The following is a 17,776-nucleotide window of genomic DNA, read 5'->3' as shown; positions in this document are numbered from 1 at the left end:
AACCTAGCTTTTGTTTGTAAATGAACCTTACTGTTATAAGATGAGTGAAATGGGTAATGAAAAATATTGTTCGTAACCTCCTGTATATTGTCGGGTCAGGTAAAATCTTGTACGTTACACGTTACGCAAGAGCGTGTTTACATCACTTAGGTAAATTATGCAACTCGCTTCGCTCGTTGCACAACTTTCACCTGCGTGATGTAAAAACGCTCTTACTACACTTGTAATGTAAATAGCTATAATTCAATGAAACGCACTGAGTACATATGTTTACTATTTGAGTTTGTGTAAACATAACCCCCAAGGTGAACATAACTACGTGTTAGGATGGTCGTACAGTATCTTAAATTTGTGTATTCATCGTTGTTTTGTGTCGCTATGACGGATCGTGTTAGCATGATTGTAACTTAAATTTGTGCATTTATCGTTGTTTTGTGTAGCTATAATTTGTTTATTTGTTGTTTTTTTTTCTTTTAAATGCCTCCGACGTGACGACATCGAAACATAGACAGGATGCGTAGTCGTGATAACGACCGCAGCTACAGAACAGTGTGTCGCGTAATAGCATAGATTAAACATTTTAACAGGCTTAACTCATCACAGTCAGCACCTGACCCTGGTCAGTCTCAACTATTAGGTTACAAATGCGCCCTAACACTACCCCAAAACGACTTTTCGTTCTCAATTTGCCCTCTATCAATGACCTGTGTTGCCTGTACAGCGAGGCATTTTGAGAAGGAGAAAACCGGCCGGAATGCTTTAGGTTTATCAATAACGAAGATAAACATGGTCTGATTTACACACCAGTAATCTTAGAGTTGACTCTTTTAAACTCATTAAATATGACTGTTATTCGTTTTGAAATAACTCCTGTAATACTTTGCAATTGCTCGAATTCGAGCAACATGTACACTAGTTTTATAATAAATATTTTCAGCATGAAATAATCGAAAATTATTCACAACACTGTGTATTAGTATCCTTAGGAATTAAAACCCAATGAATTCTATAACATGCCATATTACTGATACTCATTCGCTGAATCACCTTTTAAACACTTGAAAGTATATAAACATTAATGCTGTACTTTTTAATGTTACTGGTAACACTATCTAAATCTATCAAACACTCTCCAAACATGTGTTTTTAGAGACAACGAAACACCTCAGGCCGCTTCCTCCTACTGATGAATGGGCATTGATAGCTATACAGACACTAGCCGTAATCCTGTTAGACAAATTACAAAGGGGCTGCCGACGGGACCAGTGGAAGTGTGGATTAAGAGACCTTACTTGAGACTGGGACCAGTAGAAGTAGGGTACCTGGCTTACGGGACCAGTTGAGTCTGCCCCTTTCCTTCTTGCTTTCTTCTTTATCCTTTGTTTGGAGTTCTGTGGTTTCTTCCTGGATCCTAAAATCACAATCTTCACAAAATGGTGGTGGACCATTATTGGCATTGTATGCAGCGATATAAATGAAGTATGTAGCCATGGCTAGTAAAATAGCTATCACAACCAACAAACCGTCGGACAAACTTACAGCCAGATACATATTAATGAAAGTTTTAAATTATTTTTTTATGAGAGGGAAGGTTGAACGAGAAAAGAACTCTTTTATTTACTTTTTTTAATAAAACACATGTTAACAATTGAGAAAAATTTAATTTGATTGAGAACATATGTTTATACATTTAGGTAGTCAATTAAACCAAAGATTATTAAATACTAGGTGAAGACCGTCGAAATAGACGGTTACTTTCAATGCTTACGTCAATTCATCTAACTGCGATAAATAGAATAACATTATCAAAACTTTTACATTTACCTTTGTTTTGTGAGTAATGGGCCTAAGTAAGTGTAAAAATAATAATGACAATTGCGCAAGCTACAAAATATGGTTTGATTATTCAATGAATAAAATATTTCCAGTAACTCGTTGCAGTTATTATTTCTATGTTAATTGGTTCCATCTCATCTTTGAAGAACATTCAGACAGTATTAAAATCGTATCGATGGATCTTTTGTGATAAACACATCCGCGATTTCACCAGTGCAAGTCAAATCTCTTGTCTATGCTTTTATTTGAGAAAAAAATATCCGTTGAGCAGGCATGCTGTTACTTCAAAGGGTGGTCCCCCCTAAAACAGAGTAAGTTTGGTTTTTCCTTCATTACGTCGGTCATCATACCATACTTATGTGCCAATAAACTAAGTGTGCAATGCAGTTGTATGCTTGCAATATTGAGCGGAGCAAGGATGGAAAGGACATCGTAACTACAGCCCTGTTAACCACTTAAGTAGCCTATCTAAATTTAGTATTAAAACTAAAATCTTTTGTTTTGACGAAATCTATCCAGTCCCTACTGGCAAACGATGGATGCATGGTATAAAGGTATATTAATCAATTTTTCTTTTGTAAATGCTACGCATCCAAAGTCAATGCTAAATCTAGTTCACGTAAATGAGACGTCTCCTGGTCGAATCCTTAGTCAATGGTACGTTTGGTTTACATAAATAATGGAATGTCTATTTGCAAAACCTAAAGGTAATGCTACATTACACGTAAAGGGGAAGTATACTTACTGTATCCAAAGTCAATGCTCCTTTTGGCTAACTAAAATGAGATGTCTCTTTGCAGTATCCAATGTCAATGGTGCATTTATATCACGTAAACGGGATGTCTAGTCTACTTGTCACGTAAATCAGGAATATTTGCCTTACGCAGAATGTCATATTTATACACTGATGTAAGTGTCTTGAAGATGATATATCATGCGCATATTCATTCCCATATTTCATTTGGCTTGGCTTTATATGGGTCAACAAAAAAAGAAAACTTGAATGAAATTTTGATGAAACAAAAGGAAGTTGTCAGAATAATTCTCAATTTGAATCCTGAAGAATCAGCAAAAGAGTATTTCAAAAATTTAAAAATATTAACTGTATATGGACAATATATTTACGACACGGTCTTAATAGACGACACGGTTCTTTTAATTCATAACCCATTAAAACAGAACATTGTGCAGTCTCAAAGATATAACACGCGAAAAAAAACCGTCATACCCACTCACCACAGATTAGCATTTTATGAAAAAAAACCTTCATATATGGAGCAAAATACTTACATAGACTTCCTATTGCGTTAAAAACAGAAAATAACATCAATAAATTTAAGAAGATGTTGTAAAATTACCTTTTTCAGAAGCCACTGTACTCGTTTGAGGATTTTTTTAACTTTTAGTCATAGTCGTAGTATTAAGTTTTGATTTGACACTATTCTCATGTACTATGTGTGCATATTGTGAACAAAGATGATTTGACTTTGACTTTGACTTTGTAGTATCTAAAGTCAATGGTCTTTCTGTTCTTCCAATGCAAATGGCACATTTGGTTCAAGTAAATGGAATGTCTACTTGAAGTATCCAAGTCAATGGTACATTTGGTTCACGTAAATCGGATGTCTACTTACAGTATCTAAACTCAATGGTTGATCTGGTTCTCATAAATTACATGTCTTCTTGCAGTATCTAAAGTCAATGACACATTTGGTTCACGTAAATGAAATGTCTACTTACAGTATCTAAACTCAATGGTTGATCTGGTTCTCATAAATTACATGTCTACTTGCAGTCTCTAAAGTCAATGACACATTTGGTTAACGTAAATGAAATGTCTACTTGCAGTATCTAAAGTCAATGGTTGATCTGGTTCTCATAAATTACATGTCTACTTGCAGTATCTAAAGTCAATAACACGTCTGGTTCAAGTTAATGGAATGTCTACTTGCAGTACCTATCCAAAGTTAATGATATACATTTGGTTCACGTAAATCGGATGTCTACTTGCAGTATCAAAGTCAACAGTTCATCTGGTTTACATATTAAATGTCTACTTGAAGTATCCAAAGTCAATGTCTCTGTTTATTGTAAATGGTATATCTATACTTCCAGTATCTAAAGTCAATAATGCATCTGGTTCACGTTTCTAATTGCTGTATCCAAAGTTAATGATATATTTGGTTCACATAATTTGGAATCCATATGTGCAGTATTCAAAGTAAATTGTACGTCTGGTTCACGTAAATGAAAAATGTCTACTTGTAACATCAAAAGCCAATGGTTCATTATCTTTATTGGTTATACCATAGTTAAAACATACTCTGTCTATGGTTATACCATAGATAAAACATACTCCGTTATACATTTTGTAGCAAATACTGCTCAACAGTATCAATTCGATTGTTCTTCCCTTTTGTTCTCTATTTTGCAATGTGCTAGTTTAGATGATTTATTGGTAAACACATGTTACAACTTTTGTTTACCTTTTTATTGTTATCTTGCAAATACTGTCATGGCAACCAATTAGCCCATCAGGCCCATGTTAAATTTCTAAAAGTTTAAATTCGCATAGGGGAAAGCCCTGTGGTCCGATTTGTACCATTTCAGATTTATACCTTCCCATGGTTGATTACTATGACTGTGCTAAATTTCATGCAGATCGCTGCAGCCGTTTTGGAGGAGTATTTGTAAAACAAAAGCAGGAGTGTAGTATAAGAAATCGCCGTTACTGAGAGGGTGACTGATGGGATAGTGACCTTCCTAGAATAGAATTCTTATTGTTGAGATATTATATTTCACGAAGAGAAAAACATCTTAAAGATCTTTGACCCAACAATCCATAAACTTACCACACCAGGGATGTTTCAAATTATTCATACAAAATAGATATTCACTTTACATTTTTTAATAATAAATTTTAAATGGACACAGCAAAGTTATTTATAAACAGTAAATTTATAACGTCTTCTTTACATCTAGTCCAGTTTCTTGGTGTCCCCTCCCTGTCCAGACAGCTCAGACACTAGTTCCTTCTTGCTTTCTTCTTCATCCTTTGTTTGAAGTTCTTCAGTTACTTCCTGCATCTTAGCAAAACAATCTTCACAAATATCATGCGATGTATCATTTGCGTTGTATGCAACGATATAAAGGAAGTATGTAGCTATGGCTAGTAAAAATGCTATCACAGCCAACAATCCGTCGGAGAAACTTACGGCCAGATCCATATTGAAAATTGTAAATTAATTTTATTTATGAGAGGGAAGGTTGAACGACAACAACTCTTTTATTTACTTTTTTTAATACAACACATGTTAACTATGGAGAAAAATTTAATTTGATTGAGAACATATGTTTATACATTTAGGTAGTCAATTAAACCAAGGATTATTAAATACTAGGTGAAGCCCGTCGAAATCGACGGTTGGTTATTTTCAAGGCTTACGTCATCTAACTGCCATAAATAGAATAAAATTATCAAAACACACATTTGCTTTGTTTAGTGAGTAAGTAAGTGTAAAAATAATAATGACTACTGAGCTATTCAATGAATAAAATATTTCCAGTACCTCATCGCAGTTATTATTACTATGTTAATTGGTCCCATCTCTTTTTGAAGAACATTTAGACAGTATTAAAATCGTATCGACGGATCTTTTGTGATAAACACATCCGAGATTTCATCAGTGCAAGTCAAATATGAATTTGAACGGATGGTGTTTTTGGCCTCTTGGGACCTCAAAACGAAATAGCAAATCGGTCCCGGGTCCAGGTCTTATGAGTACTACGGTAATGGCCTATTCCCTATATGGGCATTCGCTAAAACCACGACTTTCTGCACTATTCCTATTACACAATTATATTTGTAGAGGCAGCATAAACAAGGTTTGCACGAGCAGGGATTTGACTTAAACGGTTTACCACTGTTATTGGTTGGATACAGCTGTGACGTCACTGCTTTGATAGTATTTCCGGTGCTCCACGCTGGTTCCGCCTGTTCAGGAAATTACCGTTTATATCCTTATCCTCACTTCAAACCTGTTTTATGTGATTTTCTGTTTATATCTTCGGCAAATAATACAATATGATACAATTAATCAACGTCAAGCCTATAAGACGTGGTTTAGTTAATTTTCATCGAAAAACATGTCAAATAAAAGATAAATTGAATAAATTGACACATGTCAGATTTTTTTTTTGTTTCGTGTTATACTGGACAAAAATTGTCTACGAAAAAGATGGCTGGTCGCAACTCGGGCGTCAGTTTTAGGTTAATTTGGGCTGTCTCATCCCCATAAAAAATACTTATTTCCTTTGTGCCTTGGGCCACTTGGATTATTTGTTACTTTAAATAATCGCATTGTTTTGGTTGCAACTCAAGTCCCAACAAATATTGGTCATGCATTAATAGCGCCAAAAGTTCCTTAATTGCGCCAAACCCTAAATGGGTCCTAAGAAATGTTTCTTAGTTGCACCAAGGGTAGGGTTGTGTTGCCGGTAGAAGTAATGCCCTTACTATACGTGTCATCCTAACCTAACCGAACCTATCCTATCCTAACCTACTCAATTACAGTCAACCTATCCTAACCTACTCAATTACAGTCAAAGAGGGCCGCCACTTGGCTTGGTTAAGGAACGTGACAGGTGGCTCCCTGGAATAGTTTGCGCGATTCGGGAATACCCGACTACCTGACTCAGATCTGTTGGAGCAATTAATGCCTGCCCCAAATATTCTAGGAGTGTTACCCTGGTCTACTGTATTCATGAAGTCCTTACTCGTTCGCCGGAATCTTTAGATTCCAAAGCAATTCTCAAGCATTATTTGTGTTGACTATAATGTGTATCAACAAATTACATTTCTGATTTTGATACTCATTTTACAAAGGCATATAATATTTCAGTACATGAAATGTATAATACTAATACTTTGGTACATTGCCGGATTAATTAAAACCATAGACCGCTCCAATATTACCGGGGGCTCACCACAGAATTGATTAATCTCTGAAGATCCACTTCATTACCTTCAGCTTTCCGTAGTCTTGTCCACAACTTAGATACACCTCCAGGATGAGATTTTTAATCACCCCCTCTGCAGTGAACCAGCGGACGAAACTAATTTCCATGGTTTGATTTTCACTAAAATATTCCCTTAAAATTGTCAAATTTATTTCCATTTAAATAACATGATTTAAAGATGACTTATAGAACAACACTGAAAGGATGCAGTACATTAATTATAAACTATTAAACTACAATTTATTTAATTATAATTATATTAAAACTACTATCCAACTATTAGCTTGTCCAACATTAACACATTATAATCGGCCATCTTAGGTGATCGATTGCTTTAAAGTTAGACCTAAAGAGAACAACAATTCACGCTTAAAAAAGGAAATTGGGATCAGAAAGGTAATAATTTGGAGATTAAAGTTTACTCAGTGAATTTTAATCAAACATTGTAGATCGTATTTTAGTAAGTAATAGGCTGGTGCATAAAATAATGTCAATAAAATTCTAATATTCCTAGATTCGACTAATAAATACCCCTTAACGTGTGTAAAATATTATCTTAACATGAAAATACTAAACATACATCAAAATTAAATTTTCCTTCGCATCTCTTACACAAAAGAAGCCCATGTGCTTCAAGTAACATCAACGTTTGAAAGCTTCTTAAGCTTTCGTAGACTCAATAATCCAATAGAGCGGCGCCAAATGTTAAAGTGCCTTTCTTGCCAGAAGCTGACTTGGAGCATCTTCTTCTTTGCTCTAACACAATCCTGAGACATAAAAATTGGTTAGATTTTACGTTATTTTACTTGTATACAACCCATAATTTTGGATAGTAAGTGTAATATGATTTTATTGATTTTTTAGATGGTTTCTACCGGTGTATCTATCTGTTTCAGGGTGCAAAAGTACTTTACCGTTTCAGGAGACATTTACCCATGGAAATCACTAACCCGGCCAACGCATATCTACGCATCGGGCTACCCATAAACTAAAAAGGCAAAGATTTTGGGGGACGAGGTAACCGACGTTGTTGAGTTTATTTACTTTTTTGCATGTCTATGAAGTATTTTATTTTGCAAAATACCTCTGTTCAAGCCAAATATAATGTTATAAATAAAGTGAGATAGTTTTAAGTTATTTTTCTTTCTATACTTGTAGGTTGTGTGGGTACGCGTTTTACAATAGATTCAAAAACCTCCTTTTCAGTGTCCTAACCTCGTTGCAAACGATGACCTAGTAATACTATAAAATATGGGTGTTATCTGTCGGTGTGTCTTTTTGGTGTAAGTCCAGGCTGAAATTGTATAGAAATAAAATCGGATAATGTATAGGCTTATTAATTTTCTTAGATTCCTCTCGGGCTATTATCCGTGGATGTACAAATATTTTTTAAAGGGAGATTTTGGAAATAAAAATTCATTAATTTATCTGGCAAAGAAATAACCCAAGAAGTATCATTATGCTATATTCACTACTTTGATTGCAATTTCAAAAATACATTAATTTTATTCTGCCTTGCAGCTGAAAAAAATTCACAGGTTATGCAGATAGTCCTAACTAATTTTTGTATATTTAGTAACTAATTCAAATCTTTATACGGTAAGTGGTTTTAACACCTTAATCCCTGTTGCCATCTCTGAGTTACTCTGGATAAATTAATAACGAGCAATTTTCAAAAACTGTATTGCCTGATTTGTTTCCAAATTTGCTATGGTTTTTAAACCGATATAATTTTTATGAGAAGCTTTCAGGGAGCTAACGAGATATTAACGAGAATCGCCACAAATTGCCAAAGGATAATGGAAAATATTACGCTTTGTGGGATCATCGTGTGTTATTAATGAATTATCAATTATAAGGCCTCAAAATGTTTAGCCTGCTTCAATCGAACATCTATTTGGAAAATGTGCCGATCCTTATACATATTTTAAATCAGCAAATGGAAATAGAAAATTAATTTGACTAGTGATGGAATTCAATTACAGTATCTTTAAAAGCACATTTGTCGATGGTGTGATACTTATCAATCTGTTTGATATGATTAATATGCAGGAAAGAAAAGTATTTAAAAAGGTTTTCTCATGAGGCTCTTCTTTGGTTATGAAAACTAACTTAATGACTTTTAATGTGTTGTAAAGCCCCATTGAAAGATACAAAATGTACAAAAATTAGTTAGGACTAGCATACCTGTGGTTTTAGCAGAATAATATTAATATATTTTTGAAAATAAAATCAAAATAGTGAATACAATATAGCAAAATTTTAACTTGCGGGTTTATTTTTGTTTACCAGATTAATTTAATGCATTTTTAATTCCAAAAGCTCCACCTTAAAAAAATTAAAATCCATATTTTTAGCCCCTGAGCTGATCTTGTGACTAAATCAATAAATAGGGTTACCTTCGTCAATCAGCTCATAGAAGTTGTAACATTGTTACGGCCGTTTCAGCATATCCATGACTATATGGTATTGTTACAAGTCAGGAGCCCCGCGCAACAATAGCCAGGCGCTGTCTCAAAAGGGTTGTTTGTTTACACGGGTTTCTCAGAACGCACCACTGATAGACAATAGACCTATGTCAACGGACTATCTCAATAGAGGCTCCAGAACCTTCTACACTTCTACGCCGGTTTGTAAACAACGGATACTCGAACTCTCCACTCTGGAATGTTCTACGGCAAGGTTATATAAGGGACCGTCTTCCGGCACCGTGTAGTAGCAGTTGCGCCGAGTAGCATTTGCGCCGCGGATTAAATCGTGCTTCCAGCGCCGCGGAGTTAGATTAGTTCAATGATGCAGAAGTGACGAGGGTCATAATTACTTACACATTACTTGACCGAGTTGATTGTAAATAGTGTCGTTTTCCATACTCCTAATTAACTTGTACTAGTATTGCACTTTTGCACATAAAAAATGATTAAACACTTGTATACCACCACATGCAGTATTGAGTTAGTATAGATATTTTCCTGAACTATAATTATTATAACCAGTAGACATTTCTACTTATCACATTACTAATTTAGGAGAAAGGGGGACTTTTGTTTTCCTATGAAGTTTTTAGAAAATAGTTGCACCAGGATAGTCTGCGGTGCTATGAGGAATGCAAACAGCTCGACATATTGGTATTAGGGGGATTTGCTAGGGGTATATATATCCCCATACCTTTCGTAGTAACCCACTCCCTTATGTTACCTTTGGTCACTCAATGGTGTTGTCATTGTCAGTTTCGAGTAGAATTTAGCAGAATGAACATCGTAGAATCCACAAAGAAGGGCTCGGTTTTCAATCATTTCGTCTACTACAATTGACCTACTGTACATTATATCATCGATATGTCGTACAATTGATAAGAATGCAACAATAAGCTACAATAAAACTTTTCTGAAACCTCTAACCGAATAAATAAATCGATAAATACGAGTAATTTCGAACCATGCAATTGCTTACAATCGACATTTACAACTGTTCACAACAGTTGACTTGTACTCCCTAGGAACTAAAAAGGCTTTTCACTACTGGTGATTAAAAACGTTATATAGTTTAGACCCATATGGTTTCGTCTTTTGTTTGCTATCTAAAGGTTATACATCGAAGTGAAGGATCACGGGTTCATACATAAAACCCCATTATACAAAGGTTTGTCATAATTACAGGTTCTAAAAAAGTTAACCATGTAAATAAATCAATAACTTGAGGGTGTGGCAAGCCCAAAATGACACTTTTATCTACCATTCGTCCCTCTGCTATATCATAAGATGTACAAGGACACCTACATCGAAAACATTGGTTAATCAAAACGGGTGAAAAGTTATTTCACAAAAAACCTTATGGTATCAGGTACACAGTTTCATTGTGTGTTAACACTTAGCTAAACTAAACAGACAATACCCCCGCCGCAGCAAACCTGCCGACTAAGCGAATTTCCATTTGTCTGAATTGATTTTCAATTGAATGTATATAAATAAAATTAGGTTTAACGAGTACCTAGGTTAGCTGCTACAAGGAAACGATTAAACTGGAGTTTTAGTAAAATGTGGATAGCTTAGTACTAGGTGGCGTTCGCAGAGGCATCCACAAAATTGAGCGGAGTCATCAAGGGTTCATAGTGTTTTTTTTTGCTGTGAAAACTCTTTCAAAAACAGTCGTCATACGAAAACTCGTCATACGCATTTTTACTCTTTAGGGAGAAATAGTTATTTGTGCAACTAGTGAGAAAAGTGAGCAATTGACTCGCTCGAGAGAAATCCTTACTCACGAGCCGTAGGCGAGTGAGGAATGGTTTCTCGAGTGAGGCAATTGTACTTTGAACTCGAGTTGCACATTATACTTTTCCTACAGTTACCATAAAATAAATAAATTGGTCTTATGTTTGTTCAAACATAACCTATTTTTACCCATAAGTGAACTTTTAATATAACATTTAATGTGAAGTGACAAATACAACAGTACAACAGCTGACCAGCTGATTAACAGCCAGTGCTGCCAACGTACTTCGCGCGCATACGACGTTGCCTGCATGTTACGTGCTCACTATTTCGTGCCTTCACGTTGCAAATCTGGAGTGAGACAAAGTAATTAGAGTGAGACAATGTTAACATTGTCTCACTGATGAGCGAATTGGCCACTTTGCTTTCTCAAATCAGTGAGAGAACATGTACATTGTTAGGTAACTGTAGGAAAAAATAGTTTTTAGCCTCTATGGAGTAAACATCAGCTGTTTACTGTTTACTGTCAACTTAGTTGGAAATAAAGATTGTAAACAATTGAATGTATCGAAAATATGTATCGATTCGTGCTTCGTAATCATTTTAACATACAGTCTACAGTCTCTTCCCATAGCATTTTAGCATTGCAGATACATTAATCCATTTCCACACTTAATACTGCTCACCTTTACTACTTCCTTCACCACCCCTACGTCTTGGACCTGTTTCCCCCTCTCTTCCCATAGCATTTAAGGAATGCAGATACGTTAATGTATTTGCTAAAGGCAGTTCCCTCACTCTGCACTGCTAGCCTTACTACTTCCTTCACCATTTCCTACGTCATAGACCTGTTTCCTTCCCTTCTCATAGCATTTTGGGATTGAAGATACATTAATATAACTGCCACAGACGGTTCCACACTATGCTTATACTTTACTACTTCCTATACCACTTCCTACGTCGTGGACCTATTTTCATCACTTTCCATAGCATTTTAGTATTTTAGATACATTAATCTAATTGTCACAAACATTCCCCAAACTCCACACTGCTAGCCTTTACTACTTCTATCACCATTTCCTATGTCGGGGGCATGCTTCCATCCCCTCTCACAGCATTTCAGCATTGCAGATACATTAGTCTAACTACTACAAACGGTTTCCAGTTCCCACACTCCACACTGCTCACCTTACTACTTCCTTCACCTCTTCCTCCGTGGCGGACCTGTTTCCTTCTCTTCCCATCGCATTTTAAGATTGTAGATACCTTAATCTAATCGTCATACACAGTTCCCACACTCCGGACAGCTCGCCTTTACTACTTCCTTCACCACTTCCTACATCACGGTCCTGTTTCCCTCCCTTCCCATAGCATTTTAGGATGGCAGATACCTTAATCTATCGTCATACACAGATCCCACAGTCCGGACTGCTTGCCTTTACTATTTCCTTCACCACTTTCCTACGTCACGGACCTGTTTCCCTCCGTTTCCATAGCATTTTAGATTTGCAGATACCTTAATTTAATCGTCATAAGCAGTTCCCACACTCCGGACTGCTCGCCTTTACTACTTCCTTCACCACTTCCTACGTCACGGAACTGTTTCCCTCCCATCCAATAGCATTTTAGGATTGCAGATACCTTAATATAATCGTCATAAACAGTTCCCACACTCCGGAGAGCTCACCTTGACTACTTCCTTCGCCACTTCCTAGGTCACGGACCTGTTTCCCTCCATTTCCATAGCATCATAGGATTGCAGATACCTTAATATAATCGTCATAAACAGTTCCCACACTCCGGAGAGCTCACTTTGACTACTGTACTTCCTTCGCCACTTCCTAGGTCACGGACCTGTTTCCCTCCATTTCCATAGCATCATAGGATTGCAGATACCTTAATCTAATCGTCACAAACAGTTCCCACAGTCCGGACTGCTCGCCTTTACTACTTCCTTCACCACTTCCTACGTCACGGAACTGTTTCCCTCCATTTCCATAGCATCATAGGATTGCAGATACCTTAATCTAATCGTCACAAACAGTTCCCACAGTCCGGACTGCTGGCCTTTACTACTTCCTTCAACACTTCCTACGTCACGGACCTGTTTCCCTCCCTTCCCATAGCATCATAGGATTGCAAATACCTTAATATAATGGTCATAAACATATCCCACGCCCCGAACAGCTCGCCTTTACTACTTACTTCACCACTTCGGCACTTCCTACGTCGCGGACCTGTTTCCTTCCCTTCCAATAGCATTTTAGGATTGCAGATACCTTAATCTAATCGTCATAAACAGTTTCCACAGTCCAGACCGCTCACCTTTACTACTTCCTTCACCACTTCCTTACGTCACGGACATCAAGCTAGTGTCGTAATTTGATTATATTTATGATCCATACCGTTTCTGTTCTAATATCTGTGGTATAATGCTATCAGCTATTTCTTTATCTACTGCATTCAAAAGTCAACAGCTGATCATATGTCTTTGTTTATGTGTCAAAAACTGCTTCCATAAGGATTACATTGAAACTTTGAGACCCAGTGGGGCGGATTCCTGAGAGACTTTTTTAACGCCATATAGATGTTGGCACTCACCGGTATGGTCTTTATCACCATGCAAAATTTGAAAACGATTGATTTAGCCGTCTAGGAGGAGTTTGCGTATTACGAAATGCATAAGAGTCGACGTATAAGAGCTTCGCTCGCTTCGCTCGCTCCGCTCAATAAAATAAATAAATTTGCCAAGTTTGATCAAAATATATCCATAAGCAAGCAAACTAAAATTACTCAAGTTATCACGTTCACGGACGTATATAAATCTATACAAAATGAAAAAGTAAATTGGTCACGGGCCTAGGTCTTACGGTGCGACCTACGGTAATAGCTACTTCCCTATAGGGAATTCGCTAAAAACATCCATTTTTTACGAAATTAACATTATGGTACAGAAGACGTAAGTATCATTAATTTATTTATATTATACCTATATGTGTAGGTAAATAACAACAGGTTTCATTCCGATATCGGTGATACATTCATGCAAAATTTAATCAAAATCGCACGAGAAGCGATATAAGCATAGGCCGGGAGCACGCCCGAGTTCACGTGCAAACCTCGCACTGTCAAGTTGATGATTTTTATAATATTCGTGGGAATGGATGGGGATTTGTAATGTTTATTGAGTTGTACAATAGTATTGAACATTTGCATGGGCTTGTATAGACCGAAAGCAGGGTTCTTAGAAAATGGCTAAAAAAACTCACCCATATTATTCTTATGGAGAAAAAGTGCCTTAAGTGAGGTCATATATTATACTATAGGCCTATTATAGGTTATATTATACCTTCTTTACATTTAATGAGTCAATAAATGAAAGAATTAGCTTTTTTAGCTTGATTTCGAATATAGTATATGAGGATTATATGTAGGGATATGTAGGCAAAGATCAGGATTTTTGGAATTAGTGGCTAAAAATGATCCCCATGTTATTTTTATGGGGAAAACGCCTAAAGTGGGGTATCTTTGTGGTATTGCCACTACACGTTTTAGAGAGTTATTTTGTAAACTTAATATGTACTTGTATTTCTAGACTTAAGATAAACTTAAATTGATATAAGGCCTGTCTCAACTCCCAGGCTTCACGAAGCGCGATGTACTACCAAACCTTGTACAGAAACAAACTATTTTTTTTTTCGTAATTTCCTCTCTTTTGAGTTATTGGTAATTAATCGGTTTTAGGTAGCCCTTATACTGAAACGGCGGAGTGTACTGTTTATTGTTGTCAACCAGTAAACGATATTTGCAGATATTTTTGATGTCATCAATTTTGCAGTTAGGCCTATTAGATTTAAAATTATGTGTAACCAGCATGGGTCACGAGGTGACTGAATGCAACCACTTTACGCTGAAAGTAAAATGTGGTAGGAACATAAGTCCTCAATAATCCTATTAGTGCAGTTGATTGCTTCCGCCTTTGTTAACCTGTCAAAACTGCTAACCCTCATTTAATTAGCTGGCGCGGCGCTGGTGCTACGCGGCGCTAATACTACTCGGCGCAAATACTACTCAACCTTCCGGCACACGGCAGTTGAGTTGAGTTGAGCCTTCCGAGAATCGTCGCAGCAAGTGCCCGTCGGTGTTAGTGACCAGTGCTAGTACTAGTGGCAGTGACAGTTTAGTGACAGTAAGAGTAACAGTAACAGTGTAGTGTCTCTAGTGACAGTGTAGTGACAGTGTTGTAACAGAAGTGATAAATCCTGTAGAGGCTAGCTGTAAGTAGAAACATTGTAAATTTAGAATAGGCTTTAGCTAGGTTTAGATAGGGTTAGTTAGGTGTTAGGTAATTCTAAAATCTGTAAATATATAATAATTAGTGTAAATAAATAGTTATTATAAAATCGCCAAGTTTTATTTGTAAAGAACCTGCTAAGCCCGCAACAATTGGTGTCAGGTGTGGGGTTATTTTGGCGATTTTATTTGTAAAAAAAGAATTAAGGATTTTGTTAGATATTAGTAAGATTCAAGGTCTTTGTTACATATTAGTAATTTGTGTCGTAAATTTGTTTACAAAGGAAAAAATCATTTATTGTAAAATTATTTTATTTGTTTGGCATAAAAATGGCTTTCAAAGGTGTGAAACTTGATGAGTTAAAAGTAGCTGATCTTAGGAGAGAATTAGAAGAACGAGATCTTGATACTAGTGGAACTAAATCAGCCCTTCAGGCACGCCTTAAACAAGCTTTAATTGATGCAGGTGCAGACCCAGATAACTTTTTATTTGAAACATCTGATATCAATAAAATGCTAAAAAACCTAGAGTCAAAAATGTCAGAAAATAGTAAAACATTAGAATCAAAAATGTCAGAAACTAGTAAAACTTTAGAAAACCTAGAAGCTAATATTGAGGCAAAAATCTCAGAAAATAACAAAAACTTAGAAGCTAGCATTGAGACAAAAATGTCAAATGTTGAATTAAAAATGCTGAACAAATTAGGTGAATATTCTAGCAAAGTTGATAGTTTAGAAAGTAGGATGAATGAAATTGATGAGAAAGTAAACTGTATAGAGAAAAATCTAGAGGATAGGTTAGTTGATAAGCTTCGGCAGGAGATGGCTGCGTCGCGAAGCTTCACACCTGCGTCATCGGCTAGCACTGGCGAACTTCTGCAGGATAACGCCCCAGAGACGATCTCCAAGCCAGCACCCACCATTGCTGCCGTTACCCCTCAGAACATAGTTCCTCACTTCGATGGCAAAACCCCCTGGGAGGACTACATGCTTCTCTTCGAGACAGCGGCTATGGTCCATGGGTGGACCGAGGAGACAAAGGCTTCAGCACTGTGCCTGGCACTACGGGGCGATGCATTAGCTGTTCTGCATGCTATGCCGTTGGCGGAGCGAAAGAATTTCGCAGACTTAGTAAGAAGATTGGACATGCGCTTTGGACATCGACATATGGACCAGCTCTACCGATCACAGCTGCGGAACCGGATCCAGAAGCCCAGCGAGTCGCTCCAGGAGTTTGAAGCCGACATTGCTCGCCTGGTGAGAAACGCCTATCCATCGGTCACGGATGATGTCTACGAGAGTTTGGCGGTGGATAAATTCCTAGACGGTCTACGTGAACCTGAGACCCAACAGGCAGTGAAGCTCGCCAGACCAAAGACCCTGAGTGACGCACTGACACAGGCATTGGAGTTCGAGGCTGTACGGCAGTCGGTGAGAGGTCAGGCTCGAGTCCGTGTGGCAGACGCAGAACCTACAACTCCACTGGACATCGAGGACCTGGTAGAGAGAGTTCTGGAGGCACTCAAAAATCGTCACCGGCAGACACGCTGTTGGAACTGCGGAGAGGTGGGGCGTCCCCGGAGTAAACCTCATTCAACCCCTCCAGGATCGAAGCAGGAGTATGACTTCGAGACAAATCATCGAACTGGGCCGAGCCATAAGAAGGCGGATGCACTCTTCAGAATACAATGTGGAGACAGCGGCAATCATTGTGCGCGCAAGGAAGACTATAGTGCATCGGTTCGTCGTGTGACCGTCATTAACGACGAAGAAGACAAGAAGAAGCTCTCAGAGGACCAGAAGGGGGACCCAGACTTAAAACACACCAAGCAATGGAAGATGGACAGTAAAGGAAGACCATCGTGGCAGGATGTGGCTCCCTTGTCTAAGAACGGGAAGATGATAGACGAGATACATGAGAATGTCCGTCGCAACATATCTGGAGCAAGTGACAGGATCAGGGAGAGCTACGACGTGAAGGCCGAGAAAGGAGGGTTCACACCTGGAGACCTCGTGTGGCTACACAATCCCCGAAGGTGTTGTGGATATTCGCCAAATCTCCAGAACTAGTGGGAAGGACCTTATGAAGTTATTTCCCGTCTAAATGACGTCATCTACCGGATTAAGAGGCAACCAGACGGCAAACCCATATTAGTCCATTTCAACAGGCTTGCACCCTACAACGGAGATCAAGGCAAAGAAGAGGAACAACAAGTTCGGAACCTCTCAACCGAGCCAAGAGACATCGTGCCTGAGAGACGTGGAACTAAAGGACCGAGGCTGTTATACAAGGACCTCTTCACTTTGCCAGTGGAATATGCCTTGGCCCACTGCGTAGCAGAAGACCTGAGAGCGTCACGAGGTATAGCCACAGTCTTCAGGAAAAAGTTTGGAGGGACCGAAGATCTTGAGCGTCACAG

The 17,776-nt window shown here is 37.7% G+C and overlaps 1 protein-coding gene across 1 annotated transcript in view; it reads right to left on the bottom strand.

Annotated features, from left to right (window-relative positions):
• Positions 1 to 7,303: 7,303 nt before the first annotated feature.
• LOC128988405 (heat shock protein 68-like) overlaps positions 7,304 to 17,776 on the bottom strand; it is a 66,260-nt gene continuing 55,787 nt past the window's right edge. Inside the window, exon 9 of the transcript XR_008490374.1 lies at positions 7,304 to 7,622. The gene's annotated coding sequence lies outside the window, so the exon portion shown is untranslated. The remainder of the gene's footprint in view (positions 7,623 to 17,776) is intronic.

The sequence above is a fragment of the Macrosteles quadrilineatus genome, unplaced genomic scaffold, assembly GCF_028750875.1.
Source record: "Macrosteles quadrilineatus isolate MER2022 unplaced genomic scaffold, UCM_ALF_1.0 Scaffold_3__2_contigs__length_128488019, whole genome shotgun sequence".
In the NCBI taxonomy this organism is placed as follows: domain Eukaryota; kingdom Metazoa; phylum Arthropoda; class Insecta; order Hemiptera; family Cicadellidae; genus Macrosteles; species Macrosteles quadrilineatus.
This window is presented reverse-complemented; position numbering and strand designations above follow the sequence as displayed.